Below are 27,921 nucleotides of genomic sequence, written 5' to 3'. Positions count from 1 at the left end.
ATAACAATCCTTGGTGTTCCTTGGCCTCCAAACAAGTTTTGGGATTCAGTTTATCAACTGTCAATAGGCAAATGCATGTTTTTCTTTTCCCATGAGCTGATTAAAGTTGTGGTCTCTTGTAATTCATGGCATTCCATTGTATTTATTTCGGCTGGAATTTTCAGGCTGAATTACTGTAACTAATATACCACTAAGTCTGTGCTGCAAAATCCCTGACCTTTTGAATCTTCCTTTTTAGCAGAAAATTGGCATAAGAAATTTCAACACAATAAACACTTTAATTTTTTCTTAATCTTGATCCAGAATCCATATGGTTCAATTTAATTATGTCAGAGGATCTTTGCCATCAGTATCAATTTGGATTGAGAGGTTTTGAAGATTGTGGTGATAGAAGGAAAAAAAGATAGATGAGATAATTCTATTTGCAGTGGATTATTGGGGGGGAACAAAAATATGATATGTGAAATCCTTTGGTCTTTTCTAAAATAATTTGTGCCCACAGCTCATTTTGAGTAAATAGAGTTGTTGGCTTTTAAACCATGAGATCTGAGAATTACTTTCAATCTTTCATTTGTCATTGAAGAATCTCTATGTGTACCTATCAACAACACAATCATGGACTGTTCCTGCTCATGGATAGATATTCTTCAGTATAGAACTGGGAGAGATTTTTGAAGAGAGGACGCAGAAGCAGCAGCAGCAGAGGGTGGTATATTCAGGATTTGGCAGGGACATTGTGGGGTGTAGACTGATATTTCTACTATCTTAGGGGCTGACAAACTGTTTGTAAACCGCCAGATAGTAAATTATTTTAGATTTTGTGGATGACATATGGTCTCTGTCACTGCTGCTTCTTCATGTTGCTTTTGTTTTGTTTTATTTTTATAACTCTTTAAAAATGTAGAAATGACTCTCAGCTCATGGACTGATCCAAAATAGGCCATGGGTTGGATTTGGCCCACTGGACTTACTCTGCCAATGCCTTTATGGAATCATTGGAAGATAAAGTCACTCATAAACCATCAGAGTGTGAGATGCTGCTGAGGATAACTACAATCATACTTTCCTTTTTTATTGTTTTATGGTTTACCCAGTATTATCCTTGGACTTTGTCCCATTTGAGCCTCAAAATAATGCTTACGGCAAATGTCATTATTCCTATATTAGAGAAAAGAAAATAAGTTCAGAGGAGTAGTGACTTGCCCCAAACTACACAGATGATGAGGGGGGAAGCCAGAAATGAATGCATCTTGTGATTCACGTCTGTTGCTCTTTCTGTTAAACTCAAATTGAGTCAGAGAAAGCATTGGTAGAAATAAACCCAGGTGGAGGAAAATGCTGTGTGCACGCTTGCGTGCTCAGTCGTGTCTGACTCTTTGTGACTCCATGGACTATAGCCCACCAGGCTCCTCTATCCATGGAATTCTCCAGGCAACAATACTGGAGTGGGTTGCCCTTTCCTACTCCAAGGGATCTTCCCAACTCGGGGATCACACCCATGTCTCCTGCACTGGCAGACGGATTCTTTACCACTGAGCCACCTGGCAAGCCCAAGGAAGCTGCCAGCTCAGGATTAACATGTCTGTCCTCTGGGACTCCCAGCCTTAATGTGAACTAAAAACCCAAGAACACATATTCCCCACTTCTTCCACAGTGCAGCGGCTCTCGGGTTTTGATAAATCACCACATCAATTTGCAGCCAACTCAGGATTTGGGGAAATCTCTAGTTAGCTCATTATTCCCACCTACACTAATTTTTTTAAAAAAAAAGATGTGATTTGTGTTTTATTAATGCTTTAAAAGACTGAGCATGGGAGTGATAGTTTAGGTCCCAGGAACATAGTCCAAGTTCCTGTAGTTGGATTGGGGCAGTTAGGAGAACAACAACTGTTCGATTCATCAGCCTGCCAACAGGAGTCAAGCAGTGAAATATAACAGAATTGTTTGGAAAGACACGTTAACTCAACTTGTGTGGCCCGGAGGCTAATCAGCATCTACATCATAAAGACTCGGCAAAGGTACATATGGGACTCATTCCTGCATTTTTATGGGTTAGAGACATGAACTGTGTATCCCATTACACAGCAGAATAGCACCAGTATGGGGGAGATAAGGTCCAAAAAATACAGTAACTCTGTGGATTATATTGTGATATCATTTTCACTAAATATCATGGGCCAGAACTGTTCAGTGATATTTATTTCTTGATTTGGGTTTTTATTCATTGTTTCCTATATATAAAAGTGCATCTTTCTAAATAGCCTGTCACTCTGTTACACTTACTTATTAAATGAGTGTTACCAGAGTGCTGTGACCGCTTGTGGGTTCTGCAACTTGAAAATGTGGAAAGGTTGAAGAAGGTTCAGAAGAAACTCTGAAAAATAAAAGCACTAGAAAAACAAAGCCTGAGAGGCAAAGAGTAAAGGCATTTATTTTTGCTGAGTTTTGAAAAAGCTTAAGGGTGACTGATGCTGTGATTAGTGATCACATAGAAGACTTTTTTATGCAGAAGGTACAGAACAGTTATTTTCTCTTTCTGTTCAGAATGAGAATATTAAGAGCAGAATCTAGAACTTTGATTTCCAATTTGTGGACTTCAGAAAGAACGGGTGGGAAAGAGGGAGGGGGAGGTTACTACTGAATTATTTTTAAAGACTCTCAATTTATTTTATTTTATTAAATACTAAGTATAAAAATATGATGATTTTTTTATGGTGGGAAATGTTTGCCATTGAGAGGTGGCCTTTGTCTTTGAAAGGACTGAGAACCACTGATTTTGAATATAGCACTGGGATGTGAGTGTGGCGCAAAGTGAATTTCTTAGCAATAAGAATCATTCACTGACAAACATTGTAACATAATTTGCTGCTGCTGTTTGCCGTTTAGTCTCTGAGTCATGTCTGATCCTTTGAAACCCCGTGGACTGTAGGCTGCCAGACTCCTCTGTCCGTGGGATTTCCCAGGCAAGAATACTGGAGTGGTTGCCATGCCCTCCTCCAGGGGATCTTCCCAACCCAGGGATCAAACCCGAATTTCTTGCATCTCCTGCATTGGCAGGCAGATTCTTTATCACCGAGTTACTTTGCTAGACCAGTTAAATAATTGAGACGATTATTGTTTCAAGGTGACACAGGAACTTGTTCATCTATTTATTCCACTGTTATTCACTGAGCATTATCTGTGTACCGATGCATCAAGCACTCTGCTAGACCTGGAGCTGCAGTAGGGCCAAGGCAGTTAGTGTCCCTGGAATCAGGTCACTCACAGTCTCTCAGTGGCTAGTAGTACAATATATTAATTAATGCCCCACATGTGGGATCACTGCCATTTCTGTAGTTCTGTTACCTTCTATTGAACAGCAAGAATAACCGATTTTGAAAAATAAAGATGAATATTTACTTCTGAGGCTTATTTCTGCACTCAAAATAAAATTACAACTAGTAATTTAAAAAGAGAGTCTCCTTTCAAAATCCTAAATTTTATTTCCTAACGTGGAACAGCTAAGAATATTCACTTTTCCTGCCCAAATGTCAGATGAATGTTTCCTGTAGTCAGAAGTTACCTCACACCCCTCCTTCTGTTTGTTTTTTTCTCCAGGGTAAGGGTAAAGAGGGCTGAATCCTTTTAGTTGTAAATTGGCCTCATTCCATAGATGATGATTTAATCTCCAATTAACTCACTGAGCTTTCAATTCACTTAGAAGTCTTCATGATGATAACTTTTCTTTAAAGAAAAATCATACATTTATCTTACTGGACTGGCTACACAAAGTCTATGATTACAATATAGATAAGAGATACTCATCTCTTCTACTTAAGAGCTGGATCATAGTAAAATAATTTTACTTGAAGCTCATCTTTTTTCCTTTCTTTTTGGTCCATTTGGCATTATCTTTAACAGCGCAGACAGTACGAGAAAGAGATGAGAGCTGTCATCTTTTCTTCAGGAATTTTAGAAACAGTGCTTTTCTCATTAGCTCATTAATTGAAAAGTCTTAAAACAGTTTCCCTTACACACTTAAATCTGCAAAAACATCTAGACTTTGTTCCAAATCTCTGCCTCCTATGGTGGATAATTTTTACTGAGCACTTAAATATGAACCAGCCCTGTTCCAAATACTTTTCATGTATTTGCTCATTTAATTACTGTAACCTCTCTATGAGACAGATACTATTGTTATCCTCATGATACAGGTGAGGATGCTGAGGCTCAGAGAGGTTAAGTAATGAATCCAAAGTCACGCTGGTAAAGCCTTGGAAGTGGCTCTTCACCACATACCCTGTACTGTTTCTCAAGAAGGAAATGGTTGGGGGATTTGAAGCATTCTGACAGAGGATGAGACGGCTGGATGGCATTACTAACGCGATGGACGTGAGTCTGAGTGAACTCCGGGAGTTGGTGATGGACAGGGAGGCCTGGCGTGCTGCGATTCATGGGGTCGCAAAGAGTCGGACACGACTGAGCAACTGAACTGAACTGAACTGAACTGAACTTGAACACAATAAAGAAGCATTAATCAAAAGAAAAATTTTTTTAAACGTGACTTTATTTCCAAACTGCCTCTTGTGATATGTTTAATAATGAAGTGCGAAATGAGTAGCAGTGAAAAATGAACGAACCGCAGTTAACTATAGTTGTCCCCTTCTCATTTGCCATGCTGCTTTCCTTGGTTCAAAAATGTTAAATGGAAAATTCCAGAAGTAAACTAAAAATTCCGGAGAAGGCAATGGCAACCCACTCCAGTACTCTTGCCTGGAGAATCCCAGGGACGGGGGAGCCTGGTGGGCTGCCGTCTCTGGGGTCGCACAGAGTCGGGCATGACTGAAGCGACTTAGCAGCAGCAGCAGCAGCAGCAAACTAAAAATCCACAAGTTTTAAACTGCACCCTGCTCTGAGCAGCATGGTGAAATCTCACAAGGTCCTGCCTTGGTCGAGAATGCTACTGTCTGTCCCTCCTGCTTGTCACTTAGCAGCCATCTGTCTGGGTTCTGAGATCTCAGATGACCATCAGGGAATTACAGTGCTTCTGTTCAAGTCACCTTTATTTTGCTTTAACAGTAATGGCCCTAAAGCACAAGAGTTGTGACGCAGGCGATTCTGAGAGCCAAAGAGACGTCATTAAGTGCAAAGGTGAAAATACTCCATTTAATAAGGAAAGAAAAAACATCGTACACAGAGGTTGCTAAGATCTATGGTAAGAACAAATCTTCTAGCCATGAAATTGTGAAGGAAAAAGGAATTGCTAGTGTTGCTGTCTGCTGTCGCACCTCAGACTGCAAAAGTTACAGCCACAGTGCACAATCAGGGCTTAGTTAAGATGGAAAAGACATTAAACTTATACAATAAGATATTCTGAGAGAGGCCACATTCATATAACTCTTATGAAAATACATTGTCATAATTATACTATTTTATTACCAGTTATTGTTACTCTCTTACTGTACCGAATTTATAAATTGAACTTTAGCATGAGTATGTATGTTAGGAAAAATATAGTAAATATCAGGTGGAGTCCTATCTGAGGTTTAAAGGCTTTCACTGATAGCCTTGGACGTATACCCTGTAGATAAGAGACATGACAGTGTATCAGCAGAGCCAAACATCACAACATAGAGTTTTAAAAAGGACATAATGATTCAATTTATAAAAAGTTCAAAACTTCACAAGCCAAAAAGGATAACATTTAGGAACATTCCTATATGCTGAGACTTGAGGGAACCCTATACACAAAACTCAGGAGAAAGAAAGGGGAATATAATTTGGGAAAGCTATACAGGATTTCAAAGTATTGATAGTAGGTGCACAGATGTTTTTATTATTATTTTAGCCACTCATACGTGTTATGTATTTTATATGTATTATGCTTCATACTCACATATTTTAGGGAAATAATATTATACAAATACAAGGAAGTATTTTAATACAAAGCAGATTGCCCCAAGATTTCATCCAGTATCCTATAGCTAGGATAAATTTAGCGTGAATTTCTGCACACTAAAATGACTTTTTGTCATTGTTAGGACTGAAAAATCTTTTGAATTGTAAAAGAATAAATTATGCTATTATAATTGCCCCCTCCCCGCCCACGGGCATGGCTCAGCAGTGAGGCATCCACTTGCAATGCAGGGGTTTCAGGAGGTGGAGGTTGGATCCCTGGGTCAGGATCATTCCCCAGAGAAGGAAATGGCAACCCACTCCATATGCTTGCTTGGAGAATCTCATGGACAGAGGAGCCTTGTGGGCTACAGTCCGTGGAGTCACAAAGAGTTGGATGTGACTGAGGGATTAAGACTTTCACTTTCAATAAGAACAAAAGAACAGAAGAAGTAGTGTTCAGTTCAGTCGCTCAGGCGTGTCCGACTCTTTGCGATCTCATGAATTGCAGTACATCAGTCCTCCCTGTCGAGCACCAACTCCCGGAGTTCACTCAAACTCACGTCCATCGAGTCGGTGATGCCATCCAGCCATCTCATCCTCTGTCGTCCCCTTCTCCTCCTGCCCCCAATCCTTCCCAGCGTCAGTCTTTTCCAATGAGTCAACTCTTCGCATGAGGTGGCCAAAGTACTGGAGTTTCAGCTTTAGCATCATTCCTTCCAAAGAACACCCAGGACTGATCTCCTTCAGAATGGACTGGTTGGACCTCCTTGCAGTCCAAGGGACTCTCAAGAGTCTTCTCTAACAACACAGTTCAAAAGCACCAATTCTTTGGTGCTCAGCTTTCCTCACAGTCCAACTCTCATGTCCATACATGACCACTGGAAAAACCATAGCCTTGACTAGATGGACCTTCGTTGGCAAAGTAATGTCTCTGCTTTTGAATATGCTGTCTAGGTTGGTCATAACTTTTCTTCCAAGGAGTAAGGGTCTTTTAATTTCACGATGCAAGTAGGACTGTACTTTACATAAGATATACGCTTCCCAGGTGGCAATAGTGGTGGCACTTCCCAGGTGCCAATGCAGTAGACACAAGAGATGGGTTCAATCCCTGGGTCCGCCTGGGTTGGGAAGATCCCCTGGAGGAGCACATGGGAACCCCCTCCAGTATTCTTGCCTGGAGAATTCCATGGGCCGAGGGGAGTGGTGGGCTACTGGTCCATAGGGTCCCGAAGAGTCAGACAGGACTGAAGTGACTTAGCACAGCACATACATAAGACGTCCTGCCTCTTCCAGACTTCTAGACTCCTATTCAGTACCCAAGAAAAGAAGTTTTCAGATGCCATCAATTCTTAACTGTTACTTTTCAAGCATGAGTATGAATTTAATAGACATAGACTAACAACAGTGATTGAATCTTGCAAATGCCACACTGATGTTCATATATGATACCTGGTTCTCTACATGTGATCTGAATCTCAAGAGCAATCAGTCAATGGCAGGGGTTCCTAGAGCCCACTCCACTTGTCCCCATCTCTGACTTTTCAGCCACTCCCACTCATTTTCCCCTGGCTATTTTTTTTTTTAATGCATGGAGACAAAAGACTTGGATGTGGAAAAGGTAAAGAAGTTTTTTATTTTCTTCTCATTACTCTCCAAAGTCCAACCCTGAAATCATCGATGTTGAGGGACACTGAGAAACAGGAATTAGCTTATTCAGTCATTCCGTCGCAATCAGTGAGTGTGTTTATTGAGTTATCTGCTGTTGAGTTTTTGGGTCCTGGTAGCCGTGAATTGTGCTGGGTGCTGAGAGAAACACAAAAGCTAGGTTAAATGTGATTCCTGCTAAAAGATATATCATTTAATTGGGGGAGAAATGTTAAATAAATTCTGTAATTGAAAAACAATACAAACACAACATATATGTATGTATGCTTATGGAGTTGGGGTGGGGGGAGAAGAAGAAATTATAAAAAAACTGAAGCAAACATTTTACAAATCTGGATAGTTTACAGAAATCCCTTGTACTATTCTGCTAACTTTCTATAAGCTTAAAATAAAGAGTTACCCCCCCCAAAAAAAGGAAAAAAAATACACTACAATTGCTTAAAGAGTATACCACATACAATAAATGTTTTAGGAGTTCAACACTAGCTTTTATTTTAAAACAAAATTTTTTCTTGAAAAATTCTATGGATCCTACAGATTATTGCATTCTAAACCATTTGAGAGTTAACCAAGGCATAAATTTTAAGATAGTGCATTTTAACAAAATAACATCACATCATTTAAAGTAACAGTTATATTTTTGGTAAGTAAAATGTTATATATTTGCTTAATGCATCATGAGGATAATGAAAATGAATGAACTACACCTCCATACATTGTATCACTGTGGATAAATCTAATTATCATAGCTCTGAGTAAGGAGTACTTCAAGAATACCGAATATCACTTTTATAAAGTTTAGAAACATACAATAATTAATATATTATCTAGGGATATCAAGATTAAAAAGCATAAGAATGGTAAACACAAAATCAGAAGAATGGTTATCCTTGGGAGGAAGATGGTATCACTCAGAGGGGTGCCCAAGACTTATGTATAAAGATTTCTTTCCTAATCTAGTGAAGGTACACGGGTATTGGGTTTTTATTTCTACATAAAATATGGTATACTCTTTTATATGCATAAAACACCTTATAATAATTTTTTATTGTGGTAAACTATATGTATTCTTAAAATTTAGCATTTTAACCATTTTTAAGTACATTTGCGTTTCAGTGGTATGAAGTATATTCACACTGTTGTACAACTATCCACCTCTGAAACTGTTTTTAAAAAACAGTTTGTATTTTAGAGCAGTTTTAGGTACGAAGTAAAATTGAGTGGAAGATACAGAGATATCCCTTAACTCCTTACTCCCAAACATGCAAGCTTGACCATTATCAACATTTTCCACCAGAGAGGTGTATTTGTTATAACTGATGAATCTACATTCAGTTCAGTTCAGTCCAGTCGCTCAGTCAGTGTCCAGCTGTTTGCAACACCATGGACTGAAGCACAGCAGGGTTCCCTGTCTATCACCACCTCTTGGACTTGCTCAAACTCATGTCCACTGAGTCCATGATGCCATCCAACCATCTCGTCATCTGTCATCCTGTTCTCCTGCCCTCAATCTTTTCCAGCATCAGGGTCTTTTCTACTGTATCAGTTCTTCACATCAGGTGGCTAAAGTATTAGAGATTCTGCTTCAGCATCAGTTCTTCCAATGAATATTCAAGACTGATTTCCTTTAGAATTGATTGGTTTAATCTCTTGATTTCCTTGCAGTCCATGAGACTCTCAATGATGACCCTGTATGCAAGACAACAAAAAAGACAGATGTGTATAGCAGACTTTTGGACTCAGAGGGAGAGGGAGAGGGTGCGATGATTTGGGAGAATGGCATTGAAACATGTATACTATCATGTAAGAATCGAATCGCCAGTCTATGTCCGATGCAGGATACAGCATGCTTGGGGCTGGTACACGGGGATGATCCAGAGAGATGTTATGGGGAGGGAGGTGGGAGGGGGTTTTATGTTTGGGAACGCATGTACACCTGTGGTGGATTCATGTCAATGTATGGCAAAACCAATACAGTATTGTAAAGTAAAATAAAGTAAAAATTAAAATTAAAAAAAAAGAGTCTTCTCCAACACCACAGTTCAAAAGCAACAATTCTCTGGCAGTCATCTTTCTGTATAGTCTAACTCTCATATCCATGCATGACTACCGCATAAACCATAGCTTTGACTAGATGGACATTTGTTGGCAAAGCAATGTCTCTGCTTTTCAATATGCTGTCTAGGTTGGTCATAGCTCTTCTTCCAAGAAGCAAGCATCTTTTAATTTCATGGCTGCTGTCACCATCTGCAGTGATTTTTGGAGCTCAAGAAAATAAAGTCTCTCACTATTTTCATTGTTTCCCCATCTATTTGCCACAAAGTAAAGGGACTGCAGGCCATGATCTTAGTTCTTTGAATGCTGAGCTTTAAGCCAACTTTTGTTTCACTTTCATCAAGAGGCTCTTTAGTTTCTCCTCCCTTTCTGCCATAGGGGTGGTGTCATCTGCGTATCTGAGGCTATTGACATTTCTTCCAGCAATCTTAATTCCAGCTTGTGCTTCATCCAGCCCGGCATTTTGCATGATGTACTCTGCATATAAGTTAAATAACCAGGGTGAGAGTATACAGCCTTGACGTATTCCTTTCCCAATTTGGAACCAGTCCATTGTTCCATGTTTAATTCTAACTGTTGCTTCCTGACCTGCATACAATTTTCTCAGGAGGCAGGTCAGGTAGTCTGGTATTCCCATCTCTTTCAGAATTTTCCACAGTTTGTTGTGATCCACATAGTCAAAGTCTTTAGCGTAGTCAATGAAGCACAAGTAGACTTTTTTTCCGGAATTCTCTTGCTTTTTCGATGATCCCACAGATGCTGACAATTTGATCTCTGGTTCCTCTGCTTTTTCTAAATCCAGCTTGAACATCTGGAAGTTCACAGTTCATGTGCTGTTGAAACCTGGCTTGAAGAATTTTGAGCATTACTTTGCCATCGTGTGATATGAGTGCAATTATGTGGTAGTTTGAGCATTCTTTGGCATTGCCTTTCTTTGGGATTGGAATGAACACTGACCTTTTCCAGGTCTGTGGCCACTGCAAATTCAGTAAGGTGGTTGGTTAAAATAAATCACATTTCTATATATTAGCAACAACCAACCAGAACTTGAAACTAAATAGCAATACTACTTACAATAGCATCCAAAACATGAAATACTTAGAAAAAATAAATTTGACAATAGATTTGAGAGACCTGCACAGTAAAAGTGTACAACCTTGCTGAGTGAAATTACAGATGATCCAAATAAATGAAGAGATAAACCATATTCATGGGGTCAAAGACTCAGTGTTGCTGTAAAGATAAACAGATGTTTAGAACAGAAGAGAGCTCAGGAATAGATGAACACATGCATGAACAATTAACTTTTTTAAACCACAATGCAAATTAGAGATACCAAGGGAACATATCATGCAAAGATGGTCTCAATAAAGCACAGAAATGGTATGGACCTGACAGAAGCAGAAGATATTAAGAAGAGGTGGCAAGAATACACAGAAGAACTGTACAAAAAAGATCTTCATGACCCAGATAAACACAATAGTATGATCACTTACACTCACCTAGAGCCAGACATCCTGGAATGTGAAGTCAAGTGGGCCTTAGGAAGCATCACTACAAACAAAGCTAGTGGAGATGATGGAATTCCAGCTGAGCTATTTCAAATCCTGAAAGATGATGCTGTGAAAGTGCTATACTCAATATATCAGCAAATTTGGAAAACTCAGAAGTGGCCACAGGACTGGAAAAGGTCAGTTTTCATTCTAATTCCAAAGAAAGGCAATGCAAAAGAATGATCAAGCTACCACACAGTTGCACTCATCTCACACGCTAGTAAAGTTATGCTCAAAATTCTCCAAGCTAGGCTTCAGCAATATGTGAACCGTGAACTTCCAGATGTTCAAGCTGGTTTTAGAAAAGGCAGAGGAACAGAGATCAAATTGCCAACATATACTGGATCAACGAAAAAGCAAGAGAGTTCCAGAAAAACATCTATTTCTGCTTTATTGACTATACCAAAGCCTTTGACTGTGTGTGGATCACAGTAAACTGTGGAAAATTCTTAAACAGATGGGAATACCAGACCACCCGACCTGCCTCTTGAGAAACCTGTATGCAGGTCAGGAAGCAACAGTTAGAACTGGACATGGAACAACAGACTGGTTTCAAATAGGTAAAGGAATACATCAAAGTTGTATATTGTCACCCTGCTTATTTAACTTATATGCAGAGTACATCATGAGAAACGCTGGACTGGAGGAAGCACAACCTGGATTGTGCTTCAAGATTGCTAGGAGAAATATCAATAACCTCAGACGTGCAGATGACACCACCCTTATGGCAGAAAGTGAAGAAGAACTAAAGAGTCTCTTGATGAAAGTGAAAGACGAGAGTGAAAAAGTTGTCTTAAAGCTCAACATTCAGAAAACTAAGGCCATGGCATCTGGTCCCATCACTTCATGGCAAATAGATGGGGAAACAGTGGAAACAGTGGCTGACTTTATTTTGGGGGGCTCCAAAATCACTGCAGATGGTGATTGCAGCCATGAAATTAAAAGATGCTTACTCCTTGGAAGGAAAGTTATGACCAACCTAGACAGCATATTAAAAAGCAGAGACATTACTTTGTCCACAAAGGTCCATCTAGTCAAGGCTATGGTTTTTCCTGTGGTCATGTATGATGTGAGAGTTGGACTATAAACAAAGCTGAGCACCGAAGAATTGATGCTTTTGAACTGTGGCATTGGAGAAGACTCTTGAGAGTCCCTTGGACTGCAAGGAGATCCAACCAGTCCATCCAAAGAAGCTCAGTCCTCGGTGTTCATTGGAAGGACTGATGTTGAAGCTGAAACTCCAGTACTTTGGCCACCAAATACGAAGAGTTGACTCACTGGAAAAGACCCTGATGCTGGGAAAGATTGAGGGCAGGAGGAGAAGGGGACAACAGAGGATGAGATGGTTGGATGGCATCACCGACTCGATGGACGTGGGTTTGGGTGGACTCCGGGAGTTGGTGATGGACAGGGAAGCCTGGCGTGCTACAGTTCATGGGTTGCAAAGAGTCAGACATGACTGAGTGAACTGAACTGAATTGAATGTTTTCAGCAGGGAAAATGTAGTTTTTTCAGCAAATATAGCTGAAACAATCGAAAATTTATATGCAAAATAACGAATTTGTATCCAAATTCATACTATATAAAAAATTAATTGATGATGGACCTCAGACCCCTAAATGTAAAGCATAAAATTATAAAAACTTCTGGAAAAAATAACATTAAATTTTTTTTTGAATTTTTAGCTTGAAAAGTTTTCACCTTTGACCATGAATTAGTCAAAGATTTCTTAGGTATAACACCCAAAGCATGATCTATAGAAGAAGTAAGAGACAGGCATCCATAGTTGGGGCTACCAGGATCTAGAGCACAGGCTCAGTAGTGGTGCACAGGCTCAGTTGCTCCACAGCATGTGGGATTTTCCTGGACCAGGAACCGAACCCATGTCTCTTGCATTAGCAGGGGGATTCTCTACCACTGAGCCACCAAGAAGCCAAAGTACTTCTTTTTGAATGACACTATTAAAAGAATGAAAAGACAAACCTCAGGAAATATTTGCAAAGGATACATCTGACAAAGGACTTGTGTCCAGAATATTTAATGAAAAACATTCTCAAAGCTCAATAGTAAGAGAACAAGCATACCTGTTTTTAAAAATGGACAAAAGTATCAATCAGCCAGTCATCAGAAAACACATATGGATGGCAAGTAATCATGTGAGAAGACACTCAACATCATTAGCCATTAAGGAAATGTAAATTAAAACCAGAATGAGATATCACCATACACCAATAAAATGTCTAAAATTTAGAAGACTAACCATACCAAGTGCTGAGAATGAGGAGAAATTTGAACTCTCATGGACCGTGGTAGCAACATAAGATAGTACAACTATTTGGAAAACAGCTGGCCGATTTCTTAAAAATTTAAGCAGCCACCTACCATATGAATCATCTATGATATTCCTAACTATTTACCCCAAAGAAAATAAAGCATATATCCATATAGTGCTTTGTACATGGCTGTCTCAAGCAGTTTTATTTGTAAAAGCCCCAAACTGGAAATAATCCATATGTCCAGTAAGAGCTGAAAAGATATACTTACTGTGGTATATACACACAATGGAATAGCAATAAAAAGGGATGAGCTATTAATACATGAAACAACATGGATGTATCTCAGAATGCCTATGCTGAATGTTTGAAGCCAGAAAAAGAGTACATAATGTGTGATTTGATTCCATTTAAGTAAAACTGTGGAAAATGAAAACTAATCTATAGTGACAGCTGATAAGTTGTTACCTCAGGCAGAGTGTAGACAGGGATGCAAAAGAGGGATTCCAAGAAAGAAGTAGAAGAAAAATTGGGGAGTTATAACTACATTCACTATTTTGATTGTGATTGTGGTGATGGTTTTACTATGACGTATTTATGTATATACCATTTATTTATCAAATATATATACCCAAACTGAAAAGCAGAGACATTACTTTGTCCACAAAGGTCCATCTAGTCAAGGCTATGGTTTTTCCAGCGGTCATGTATGATGTGAGAGTTGGACTATAAAGAAAGCTGAGTGCCGAAGAATTGATGCTTTTGAACTGTGGTGTTGGAGAAGACTCTTGAGAGTCCCTTGGACTGCAAGGAGATCCAACCATTCCTTCCTAAAGGAGATCAGTCCTGGGTGTTCATTGGAAGGACTGATGCTGAGGCTGAAACTCCAGTACTTTGACCACCTGATGTGAAGAGCTGACTCATTTGAAAAGACCCTGATGCTGGGAAAGATTGAGGGCAGCAGGAGAAGGGGACGACAGAGGATGAGATGGTTGGGTGGCATCACCTTCTCAATGGACATGGGTTTGGGTGAGCTCCGGGAGTTGGTGATGGACAGGGAGGCCTGGCGTGCTGCAGTTCATGAGGTTGCAAAGAGTCGGACATGACTGAGCGACTGAACTGAACTGAACTGAGACTTATAAACGGGTGCAGTTTAAATAAATGCTCTTTATTACGTCAGTTATACATCATAAAATCACTAAAAAATTTTATATAGTTCCTATGACTTTGTGCCCTTAATCATTCAACCAAAGCCTCCAATCATGTTTCAAATGCTCACATTTTCATCTTAATGACACTAACCATAAGCGGAAAACTGAAAATTCATTAACTGCACTGTGAATTATTTTTAAGTACAGAGTGCAAATAAACAATTATTTATTTTAAAATGTCTTTAAATATATATATAAAATAATATATAGCCATACTATAAAAATCTAATAGGACTAGCAGTATGTGGAATTCAACCTAGAATATAAAGTGAAAATTATGTACCTGTCCAAAAATAAAATAAAGTACATTGGAGCTCTGTGTGAAATTCTGAAGGAGCTTTCTCTCTTGGTGTGGTTCTAACCCTGTGATGAAAAATATCTTTTTAAAAAAGTGTATAATTACCCTCTGTCACTCTTAAATCTCCTCTGGTGTGTAAGCTCACTTAATAATGGTGAACAGATGAGCAGAAATTAAAAATAAAGGACTTCAACCAATTTAGCACCCTGCACATAATGTACCCATAATGATAGTTTGATTGCCTGTGCCCATTATTTTGTTTCTGCCTTTTTTTTCTATTACTGCACGAAAACCCTGGGTTTACAAAAAGAATGCAGCCGTCTCTTCTATAAAATCAAAGCAATTTACATGAACATCAGCATTAGCCTGTATTAGAAAGATGCATAGAATAAAACAGAAAACATAATGTCATGCCACGTGGACCATTGAATGTCACTGGCACTCTTCACTTAAATATCATATTACATTTTGGTTAATTTATTTTCCAAAAAGTAAAAAGCATGAATTTTTTCCAGTGGAATAGGGAAGAAAATTGAAGTGTTTATGGATATTAAAATGAATAAGAAAAATATATTGAAATGAGGCTAGCAAGTCCCATACCATATTCCCCATAGTTTATATGGAGCAATGAAAAAAATAAAAAAAAGACTTTAAAGGTAAAACCAAAGAAATATGATTCAGCTCTGACACAAAGTTGAAGAGTCTTGAAATACCATTAAATTTTAAATTATTTTTGGAATCTGAGAAACTGTTTAAAACCGTTACCTTTAATTGCACGGTATCCAATCACTTTTGGCCTCTTATTCATATTCATGCTTTTCTCGGGGTGTCTACATGACCATAATACCTACTAACAATCTTAACTAATCAGTGCAGTAAAAATAAGTTGCTTTTTTAATAGCAAAGAAGATCTCCTTCACTTTCTAAAACTAAATCAATCAGTCTTTCTAGTAAAGGCAGACAGCCTTCAGCACCCCTGCCTCAGTTCTTTGGTCAGGAGAACATTCCTCTGAGGACGCTGTATTCCCAGCTGAAGTGTGAACAGGACTGTAAGGCTTTTGGGTGAATTGTGTTTGCGCAGTCAATGTGGGACGAGTGAGTGAGGAGGCCAGTGACATGACTTGATTAAAATTCAGCATATTCCAAGTTCTGTGAGAAAATCTGTTCAGTAAAACCCTACTCACCACAAAACACAGCGTCTTAGTGCAGAGCTGAGGGCTCAATTATCATGGCCCCTGCCGGGCAGACGTGGAAGATGTAAACAGCTTGTGTTAATACTAGGGCCCTATCTAGTGCTAGGAAAAGATCTCCCTCTCCACAGACCTAGGGAATTGCCCAGGAGAACTGTGGATGGTTTTCAGTTACCTTAAAAACATCCCGTACAGGCCCTTCTTGTAGGTGGACAAGTAGACTGTATGGGTCATTTGTCTTTCCGTGTACGCTTACTCCCACCCTACACCACCTGTACAAGCAACCCTAGCCCTCAGTGTGAATATCTTCAATCATTATAACCTTTTCCTCAGTCACTTCCTTGATTTTATAGCAAGCTTTGCTCCATTTTGCCCCTTAGATGTTCTGGGGTTTGAATAGGAAAGTGAATAGGAATTTGAATCAATTCTTTTGGGCTCTTTCCTGAAACCTGTTCTGTGTGGGGCCTTTGAGCGGCTTGTTGGTGTGTGAGCAGATGGAAGCCCCCTTGGCCCTCACGCTCCCTGGTCGCTTGGTGGTGTGGGGTCGGGGGTGTGGCAGAAAGCACTATTCTACACACATTAAGTGCCTCTGTGCACCGAGTCCTGTAGAGAACCAGCCCTCGACTTCCGCACGAAACAAGGGCACATAGACTGCAGCTGGCGGGGGGTTGAGAAGGGCCGTTTATTTGGGGGGCCTAGCACTGGTGGTAGCCCTGTCTCTATGGCTCTGAGGAGACCACCTTTAGGCTGCTGAGCCCAGCCCTGGTCTCTTTAGGACAGGTTCAACGTTAGCAAGCTGGAAGTCATGCAGAAGAAAAACAGCAGAAAGGAAGAAGGCTCAGGGGGAGTGCCTTGACTAGGCCAGCTGAGAGGGGACCGGCCTCTCTGCCTTGGCTCAGTAACAGCCAGTGGGGCATGCAGGCCCCTTGCAAAGATCTGCTGAGCTTCATCTCTGAGGAGCCAGGCCTTACCCAGGAGAAGCATTGAGCATAGGATGCGACCCATGAGAAGAAAATGTCCCAAACTTCAAGGTGGCCTGTGCATCTGTTGTGAACAAACAGCAAAGGACTCTTCAAGGAGAAGTTGGATTTCAACCTTTTGAAGAAGAACTGACAACTCCCACGTTAATAGTTGGTCAGTGGCTTGGACAAGGCCTTTCTGTTGCCGTAGTACATCTTGCTGTCTTCTTTTCTCTCCTCCTTGGCATTCATAGACCCACCAGAGAGCAAGAAGGGACAGATAACCCGCTTTTCAGGTGCTGGGAGACAGGGACATGCCAGGGTGTTGTCATAGCTGTCTTCCAGGCCCAGCAGGGAGCCGGCCTACATAGTGGAAAGGATGGTCGAGCTGACCTAATAAATATTTTCCATCCCTAACCTCAGTAATTATTTTCATGTGTCACAGCTCAGCAAGGAATGATGAAAAATAAAGTTTCCCTGATTAGACGAGACCCGCAGATCACTGGGAGCAGAATCTGAAACTGTTCTCTGGGTTGCTCAAGAAGCAACTCTCCACGCTCTTCAGGGCGGCGACGTCTCCACCTCTGCTCAGTTACAGAAAGTAAGTGAATTTGTTTCTTTTTCTGATTACACTTCTGTCTTTTCTTTGTCATCTACTCCTACCCTACTCAAAAATCTTCAGTAGAGATTTTTCCCTGCTCCGTTCTCCCTCCAAGATGTGAAAATACACCTATTTCACTCTGAGGACCTCAGACAGAATTCCCCTTGCAGCCACAGGGCTTCTCTGGTGGGGTGGGAAATGTGGTTAGATGAGTGGTAGGAAAATGCCTTTGGAAAATTGTTTGATTTGCTACAGTCTATTGAGTCCTAGTGGGAAGTCAGCATCCCTTTGCTATTTTGGAAAATTCTCGGAAATGATAGGCAAAAAAAAAAAAAAAAAAACATTCAGCTAAACATTTTCCATCTCAATAACTTTTCTAGATTGTCTCAAGGTAGGGGAAGAGGGCCCTGGGGGGAAGGGATCTGATGAACCAGCCCTCTCCCCTCTCGCCTCGCTGGTGCTGGGAAAATGCCATCACAAAACAAGGATCTCAGCTTAGGGGAGCTTTTGGCCCAGTGAGGGGTATGGTTAGCATAATAAAGGAAACCTCACTGAAACTATCTGCGTTTAATTTCTGTTCAGACCTCCTCAGTAGAATTTGGTTGGCAAAGGATGGTTGATAACCCCGGTTTATTAAGAGGTCAGATGCAGTAGGTAATCAAAAATCAAATGCTGTGTTTGGCAGCTTCAAGAACATAACCCACCTCAGAGCAGCCTACTGAGGTCTTTAAGGTTGATTGCTCACTTGCTCAGTTGTGACTCTTTGTGACCCCAGGAACAGGAGCCGGTCAGGCTCCTCTGTCATGGAATTTTCCAGGCAAGAATAATGGAGTGGGTTGCCATTGCCTTCTCCAGAGGATCTTCTTGACCCAGGAGTTTACCCGTATCTCTTGTGTCTCCTGCATTGGCAGGCGGATACTTTACCACCAGAGCCACCCAACTCTAATTTTTGCTTTAACCCTTCCTACTTCTTCTATTAGGGCTTCCCTGGTGCCTCAGACTATAAAGAACCCGCCTGCAGTGCAGGAGACCCGGGTTTGATCCCTGGGTCAGGAAGATGCCCTGGAGAAGGGAATGGCAATCCATTCCAGTATTCTTGCGTGGAGAATTCCATGGACAGAGGAGCCTGGAGGGCTATAGTCCATGGAGTTGCAAAGAGTCAGACATAACTGAGCAACTAACACTTTCACTTCTATTAGGATTAAGGATAAATTCTTTTTAGAGGATTATTTCTTGATGAAACCCAATACTGACAGAATACAGGCTACCAGGTCGGGGGTCAATAAAACATCTTTTTCTACAGATTTGTTCTAGTGTAGTTTTCCATCAAACTGCCTAAGAATCTATTTGAGGAAGAGGCAAACTTCACCTTTGGGAACACTTTAGAAACTGGGTTCTGCCTCCTATCCTGTCTAGACAGGCAACAGATTAGGTGGGAAGTACACTGGCTTGAAGGTCACTGCTTTTGTTAAAGCCAAGAGAAATCTTAGGGACCTCTGGTGACATCCTCTCTCTTTCAGAAGAGGAAAGTGAGGTCAAGAGGTCAAATGTTTTGATGGAACTCCGGTCTGTCGACCCTACTCCTCATGTTCTTATTCAGAAAACCAGCAGAATTAGCAAAGCATCTCTCCAAACTGTAGTCCACCTTTTTTGTACAAGAGACTGTTTTGTTCTGTTACATAAATTTTATTGAGATATAACACGTGTGTATGTGTGCTTAGCTGCTCAGTCGTGTTTGAGTCTTTGTGACCCAACAGGGTCCTTAGTCCATGGGGATTCTTCAGAGCAAGAATACTGGAGTGGGCTGTCATGCCCTTCTCCAGGGGATCTTCCCAACCCAGGGATCGAACCCAGGTCTTCCGCACTGGAGGGAGATTCTTTACCATCTAAGCCACCAAGGAAGCCCAAAATATAACATAAATGTACACTAAAATAAGTGTACACTTGATGCATTTTCACATAGGGTAACCCTGATGACCTACATAATCAAATACCTAGGTCAAGAAACAAAATAGTACCAAGCCCTCATCTGCCTTGTGTTCCTTTCTGGTCATTATTATACTAAGAGAGACCACCCTTCTGGCGTCTGGCTTCTGGCACCATAAATTAGCCTTGCCTGGTTTTGAACTTCAGGGAAGATGAGTCAGATGATGTGTGTGCTGTCTGCTTTCTGACTTCTTTCACTTAGGTATGTTCATGAAATTCATCTATCATGTTGTATATAGCAATACTTTTGGGGGCATGCAATATTTCATTTTATGAATACCACAAAATGAAGATCATGGCATCTGGTCCCATCACTTCATGGGAAATAGATGGGGAAACAGTGGAAACAGTGTCAGACTTTATTTTTGGGGGGCTCCAAAATCACTGCAGATGGTGATTGCAGCCATGAAATTAAAAGACACTTACTCCTTGGAAGGAAAGTTATGACCAACCTAGATAGCATGTTGATGTATGGCAAAACTAATACAATATTGTAAAGTAATTAGCTTCCAATTAAAATAAATAAATTTAAATTACAAAAATAAAAATAAAAGCTCAAAAAAAAATAAAGACAAAATCAAAATTAAAAAAAAAAAAAGAAAAGCTGAGACATTACTTTGCCAACAAAGGTCTGTCTAGTCAAGGCTATGTTTTTCCAGTGGTCATGCATGGATGTGAGAGTTGGACTGTGAAGAAAGCTGAGCACCAAAGAATTGATGCTTTTGAGCTGTGGTGTTGGAGAAGACTCTTGAGAGTCCCTTGGACTGCAAGGAGATCCAAACAGTCCATTCTAAAGGAGATCAGCTCTGGGTGTTCTTTGGAAGGAATGATGCTAAAGCTGAAACTCCAGTACTTTGGCCACCTCATGCGAAGAGCTGACTCATTGGAAAAGATTCTGATGCTGGGAGGGATTGTGGGCAGGAGGAGAAGGGGACGACAGAGGATGAGATGGCTGGATGGCATCACCGACTCGATGGACGTGAATCTGAGTGAACTCCGGGAGTTGGTGATGGACAGGGAGGCCTGATGTGCTGCAGTTCATGGGGTTGCAAAGAGTCGGACATGACTGAGCGACTGAACTGAACTGAACTGAACAATTTATTCATTCTACTGTTGACGGACATCTAAATTACTTTCCTTTTTATCTATTATGCATAAAGGAAACTTTTCTGTATGTGTTTCTGGTGGGCAGATGTATACCTTAGGGCTTCCCAGGTGGCTCAGTGGTAATGAATCCACTTGCCAAGGCAGGAGAAGCAGGAGATGTGGTTTCAATCCCTGGGTGGGGAAGATCCCCTGGAGAAGGAAATAGCAATCCACTCTAGTATTCTTTCCTGAAAAATCCCATGGACAGAGGAGCCTGGCAGTGCTACAGTCCATGGAGTTGCAAAGAGTTGGACATGACTTAGCAACTAAACGGCAAGAGCAGCTTGTGTACCTTATTGTTGGAGGAGAATTATTGGGTCATAAGGTATGTGTAGTCTAGTTTTAGCAGAAAATGCCCAACAATTTTCCAAGTGACTGTGCTAATTTATATCTCTACCACCCATATACAAGAGTTCCTATTGCTCTGTATGGTTGTCAACAATTGCCACTAATAATGCCTTTCTTAAGAAATGAGTTTAGTTACTTTTCTTCTATGTGTATAAGAGCTGGAAGGTCAGGAAAGAAGAGGGATTTGGTCCCCTATTTCTTTTATATCTTTAAGTGCCCCTGAGATTTTTCAGGCTTTCTGTTTGCATCAGTATTGCCATCCTTAGGTGGATTATCATAGCAGCAGCAGTCACATACCTTGAGGAACTGCCTAAAGGACCCTCAATTCTACTATAGCCTGCTATTCTACTATAGTCATCTAATCTAGGTTTGCTGCCAGTGAAGATGGCCTCTGTTGCCTCCTGAAGTCTTTGGCTCTTCAGGATGACTCTATTGAAATACAAAGACTTATTTTTTTCAGTTCCACCATAGCTGACAATTTAGGAATTACTTGATGGTTGAGGACTTGATTTTAATTCCAAAGAGAAGCACAGAAAAGATGTCAGGAGTAGGTCTGTAGAAGAACACCATCATCTCACTCTTGGGCTAACTGCCAGTCTGTGGCCTCAACATTTTATAGCTTATTTTTTCCTAGAATGTTTACTTGGCCTATCAAGGTGTGCTAAAGCCAGAAAGAAGACAGACTGTTAGAGAACTTAGACTTGAAATCAATCTTTTAAAAACAGAGTGAATTTTCTTGAAAACAGAACATCCAGCTGCTAGGTCCAAAAGTAAGGTTATACGGAAGAAGATAGAATCAGGTGGTTGCCAGAGAGGAGGGAGGTGAGAGGAGGAAAGAAATAAAGTGAGGGAAATTAAGAGGTACAGATTTCCAGTTGCAAAATAAATGAGTCATGGGTATGAAACACAGAGCATGGGGGATATAGTCAATAACTCTGCAAAATCTTTTTATGGTGATACTGTAACTAGACTTACTGTGGTGATTGGTTTGAAGTATATAGAAATATCAAATCACTGCGTTAGTTATCAGGAATGAACACGGTGGTGTAGGTTAATTATACTTCAAAAGCAAACAGACTCATAGAAAGAGATCAGATTTTTGGTTACCAAAGGAGAAAAGTGGAGGAAGGTGGTCAAAAGGTATAAACTTTCAGTTATAAGATAAATGAGTACTAGGAATGTAATGTACAACATGAGAAATATAATTAACACTGAAGGATGTTATGGAGAAGGCAATGGCACCCCACTCCAGTACTCTCGCCTGGAAAATCCCATGGATGGAAGAGCCTGGTAGGCTGCATCCATGGGGTCGCTGAGTTGGACACGACTAAACAACTTCACTTTCCCTTTTCACTTTCATACATTGGAGAAGGAAATGGCAACCCACTCCAGTGTTCTTGCCTGGAGAATCCCAGGGATGGGGGAGCCTGGTGGGCTGCCGTCTAAGGGGTTGCACAGAGTCAGACACGACTGAAGCGACTTAGCAGCAGCAGCAGCAGCAGCAGGATGTTATATATGAAAGTTGTTAAGAGAGAATTCCGAGTTCTCATCACAAGAAAAGGTTTTTCTATTTAATTTTATATTTCTGTGAGATGATAAATGTTCACTAAACTTGTGGTAATCACATCTCATGTAGGTAAATCAAATCATTATTCTGTATACTATAACCTTATATAGTACTGTAGTCAATTTTATTTCAATAAAACTGCAAGGGAAAAAATTAAGGCTATACCCCAGACAGAAAGCAATTAATCTAGTATTTTTATGCTATATTAACAGCACATTCTGGTAAGCCACATCTCTGTTTCTACCAAAATCAATATTTGGGCCAATATTCTATAAAAATAAGTAAATTTACACCCCCAATATCTGAGATAAAGGTAGACTCAATTAGCTTACATTTAACAGTATAAAGTTTTTCATAGTATCAACTTCAGTTGTGAAATAACCTCCTCATATGCAATACCTCGCGTGGTCCTGACCACATCCCTCTGGGGGAGTTGTGTTGTCCCCATTGTATGCATCAGAAAACGGACACGTGGAGAAGTTAAAGACCTTGCCCTTCTGTAAGTGGCCAACCAAGGATTCAAGGTAAAGTCTGCTGGATTTCAGGTCTCTGATACTAGCTCCTACCTTCAACTGGCTCCTGCAGGGAACGGTAAGAGGGCTTCAAGTTGGAAAGACCTTGAAGTTGTCACATCAGTCCTATGTTTATCCCCATCTCTCTCTTTGTCTGCACCTTGTTCCTCTCCCTCTCTTTCTCTCTTTCTTTCTCTCCCTCTTTCAGGACCCATCTACTCACCCAGTTACTCACAGGCAAGGTACGCCTGGTGCATTTGCTTCTCCTGATAAAACTCGACAGAGAAGGCCTCATAAACACGTTTCTGTTTTAGCAGACTGCCGAACACCATCTGCCAGCCCGATAAAGACAATCCTCCTTTAATTAGGAATGCTGAAATGTTGGAAATCCAGGCCAACTTCTAGCATTACAGAGAAAACTTAGGGCATGGAATCCTCAGAGGAGCAAACTGAGAGTCGGGCCCAGGTTTTCAGGGAAAACACACGACCTGCTGAAGTTCAGGAGAAATGGGGCCTTGTGCCCTGTTCTTGGTACGCTTCTCTGTGCCCTCTAAAGTAGCCTCAGTGGTTGCAGGGCCAGGAGCCAGACACACAGGGAAAACTTTTCAGTTATACTGCCGTGTTTCTAGCTTGTTTCTTTCCTTACATATGTGTGTGTGTTTCATAATAAGGGCTTAGTCAAAACTAAGATTCCTCTTTTTGGGTGTGCCACTATTGAGCAGATTCTAGACATTTCTCCAGCTCTCCTACCAAACTTAAATGCTCCAAAAACACATTTTTCTTTTTCCTGGAGATGGTTTTATTCAACATTTCAGACACGGGACATATTCTTTCTAAAAAGTAAAAATAAAAATTGATTGTACCTGAGAATAATTGCATATATAGTATATACAATATTTTAATTTGGCATCCATTATGGAGTTAAGACAATGCCATTTTCTATCATAGAAAGAGAATGTTTATTTGAATGTAGTGTGGTTTTCTTGTCAGCCATGCTCTCATTCACATGTTGTTCACAACTAGGTTTCTTTGTTTGTCGGTTTTTATTCGAACTATAGTTGATATACAATGTTGTGTTAGTTTCATATAGCAAGTGATTCAGTTATATACATATATGTATATCTCCTTTTTTTAAAACTAGTTTCCACTATGGCTTATTACAGGATATTAAATATAGTTCCTTTGTGTTATACAATAAGACCTTGTTGTTTATTTTATATATAGTAGTTTGTAGCTGCTAATCCCAAACTCCTAATTTATCCCTCCCCCACCCCTTCCCCTTTGGTAACCCTAAATTTGTTTTCTATGTCTGTGAGTCTATTTCTGCTTGGTAAATAAGTTGATTTGTGTTGCATTTTAGATTCCATATATAAGTGATATCATATGATATTTATCTTTCTCTGACTTACTTCACTTAGTTTGATAATCTCTAGGTCCATCTCTGTTGCTGCAAATAGAATTATTTCATTCTTTTTATGGCTGAGTAGTGTTCCATTGTATATATTTATATCCATTCATCTGTTGATGGACATTTAGTTTCCTTCAGTGTCTTGCCTATTGCAAACAGTGTTGCTGTGAATATTGGGGCGCATGTATCTTTCGGAATTTTAGTTTTCTCTGGGTATATGCCCAGGAGTGGGATTGCTGAATCATATGGCAAGTCTATTTTTAGTTTTATAAGAAAACTTCATACTGTTTTCCACAGTGGCTGCACCAATTTACATTCCCACCAACAGTGTGGGAGGTTTCCCTTTTCTCTACACCCTCTCCAGCATTTGTTATTTGAGACTTTTTAATGATGGCCATCCAGCCCTGTGTGAGGTGGTACTTTACCGCAGTTTTGACTTCCTTTTTCCTACTAACTAGCAATGTTGATTATCTTTTCATGTGCCTATTGGCCATCTGTATGTCTTTGGGGAAATATCTATTTAGGTCCTCTTTGATTGTGAATATAGTGTATTTACTAGAGCCAAACAGATTTTTTTTTTCCATTGTGTTAAATAAATTTCAATATATTCATGCCTTCGTGAAGAAAAAACAGTTTGGTACATCAAAATAACAGATGCAGTTGTTTCAGCTCTTAATACTCCTCAGTGGTTAAGGTTTTTTGTTGTTGCTGTTGTTGTTGCTATTGTTCCTAAATTTTAGCCTTTTTTGATTAATTTAGGGAATAATGTTACCTATTATTATAACCACCGTGTAGATGAAGTCTTTTTTTAAAAGAGTTTTTGTAGCATGATTTGATAGTAAGTGTCACTCAATTCTAAAAAGATCTGAGTCTTGGAATTTAAAATATGAGGCCATATGAAGTATTCTAATAATCAGAAGGGTAAATACATGGCAAGTTTTACCTTAGGGAAATTGTGGAATATCTCAGACAAAATTCTGTGAAAGGAAATCTGACAAGAACCTGAATATTTCAGCAATGCCACGCACCATTATTGCTTAATGTAAGATGTAGTCATTCATGTCTCTTTAGCTAAAATCACTGAAGACCTAGAAATAAGTTGAACAAACAAAATTAATTTCATTTTGACTGTAATGGACAATGTCACAAACACTCACACACACTCTCTCCTAAATGGGCTCATATACAGGAGGAATGAGGAGATAGTTCCCATCAATATGATGTAATATAATAATATGGGTAATATATTAAGTTTAACTGGTTAGAACATTGAGATGGAATTTTATTGATTTTTTTTAATCCTCTGCATGTTGTAGTCACAAGTACAAATGCCAGATCCTAATCCGAAAGGATTCAGTATCATGCTAGAAATAAACCACAATAAAAGGAAACCTCTGTAATGCATGTCTCCTTAAATCAGAGTCATGGCTGACATTTTTGCTTTTATGAGAAGTGCTGTATTAAAATGACCATCTAAGACCTTTGACCCTAATTACTTCTTGCTAATGACAGTATTCTGCTGTCCCTGGTGGAATCCATACTTCCCTGATTTGTCAATGGCAGGCTTTCATGGGAAACATGTTTAGTCACCAGCACTGTACCTCCATGAAACAGCTTGATATTTTGCTACCAATATTAATCTGTCTCTTAAAAAAAATCATTTAGGTAATAGCAACATAAAAAATTGGGGATACAAATCAGGAAATTTTCATTTATATGAACGTCACAGAAGAGATATTAGGGAAAACCTTGCACAGCCCACACCATAGATGTTGTTTTTATGTGTGCCTCTGGCGGGTTATAGTCCGTGGGGTCACAAAGAATCAGACATGACTGAAAGATTGATTACACATGCATATTTGGTTATTAGCCCATGTTATAAATTGTTTATAGAAATGACATCAGATATTTGTGCTAAGTTGCTTCAGTCATGTCCAACTCTTTGTGACCCTATGGACTATAGCTTGCCAGGCTCCTCTGTCCACGGGATTTTCCCAGGCAAGAATATGGGAGTGGATTGCTATTTCCTCCTCCAGGGGATTGTCCTGACCCAGGGATCAAACCCAAGCCTCTTAAGTCTCCTGCATTGGCAGGCAGGTTCTTTACCACTAGCACCATCTGGGAAGCCCTCAGATTTTTGTTGTGTACCCTGTCAAAAATCTATCTTATATTATAACTCCTACTTTTTATCCTTTTTATCTTGGTAATCACCAGCCCCTGTCAATTCTACCACCTATATCTTCTCTCTGAAATCTCTCCTTTTCATCTCCATTACCTCTGCCTTTTTCATGTTGCCTTTGCAACAGTATCCACACATATCTTCTATACCTTTTCCTCAGATACCTCTTCTAAGCTACTACCCACCACACTAAACCACACTAATCTGGTCATGCTAAACACCTTTAATGACTCTTAGCCAAGTAATAATGGTCACACACGCACCTTTAATTTTCTAGACATCAACCGTTAGTTAGTTGGATAGATAGATAGATAGAAAAGTCATGGATGATAGAGATTACAATGTAAATACTGAAATGCTGCAGACAGAACTTAGGTTTCATTTCACCAAATGACACCAGGTTCCAGAGTGAGTGAGAGAGGAGGTATGACTCTTCTCTTCCTTCACTTGAGGGTTTCTTCCTGCTTTCATGGGATGGGCATTTCACCACACTAAATGGAATGATGGTATTTAAATATATATATTTCTTGTGCAATGTGAATTCAAAACGTAAGCTACTTTTTTCACTTGGTGCTCAATAGGAAAGACAGCCACCTCTATGAATTTATGGATTTTATGTCTAGAATGATTTATTGAGAGATGGCACATGAGCACCAGCTTGGCACCTTTATAAAAGACCTCAAAGATGATGAAATCTATTGCGATTTTTGCCTTGCTTTCTGGCTCTCAGACTTAAACACGACTTTGGGCTAGGTTGAGATTCTCTTGCGATTCTTCTGAGTTGCCTCCTGTGATTTGCCTTTCCCTTCCAACATTCATTGTCTAGAACTTTGTGAACTATTTAGTGCCCTGTGTTCAGGCTCTTTTCAGTTTCTGTTTGAGTCAATACAAGGCCTGGGTTTCCCAGGTGGATCAGAGGTAAAGGATCTGCCTGCCAAAGAAGGAGGCGCTGGAGATGCGGGTTTAACCCCTGGATCGGGAAGATCCCCTAGAGGAGGAAATGGCAACCCACTCCAGTATTCTTGATTGGAAAATTTCATGAACAGAGGAGCCTGGTGGGCTATAGTCTATAGGCTCACAAAGAGTCAGACAT

General features: G+C 40.0%; 1 long non-coding RNA gene across 1 annotated transcript in view; it reads right to left on the bottom strand.

Moving 5' to 3' along the window:
- Positions 1–5,118: 5,118 nt before the first annotated feature.
- LOC132659226 (uncharacterized) overlaps positions 5,119–27,921 on the bottom strand; it is a 92,838-nt gene continuing 70,035 nt past the window's right edge. The window contains exon 4 of the long non-coding RNA XR_009599380.1: positions 5,119–9,231. This is a non-coding gene — a long non-coding RNA (uncharacterized LOC132659226). The remainder of the gene's footprint in view (positions 9,232–27,921) is intronic.

Source organism: Ovis aries, chromosome 2, assembly GCF_016772045.2.
Source record: "Ovis aries strain OAR_USU_Benz2616 breed Rambouillet chromosome 2, ARS-UI_Ramb_v3.0, whole genome shotgun sequence".
NCBI classification, from domain to species: domain Eukaryota; kingdom Metazoa; phylum Chordata; class Mammalia; order Artiodactyla; family Bovidae; genus Ovis; species Ovis aries.
The sequence above is the reverse complement of the archived record's forward strand: the minus strand, read 5'-3'. Positions and strand labels throughout refer to the sequence as shown.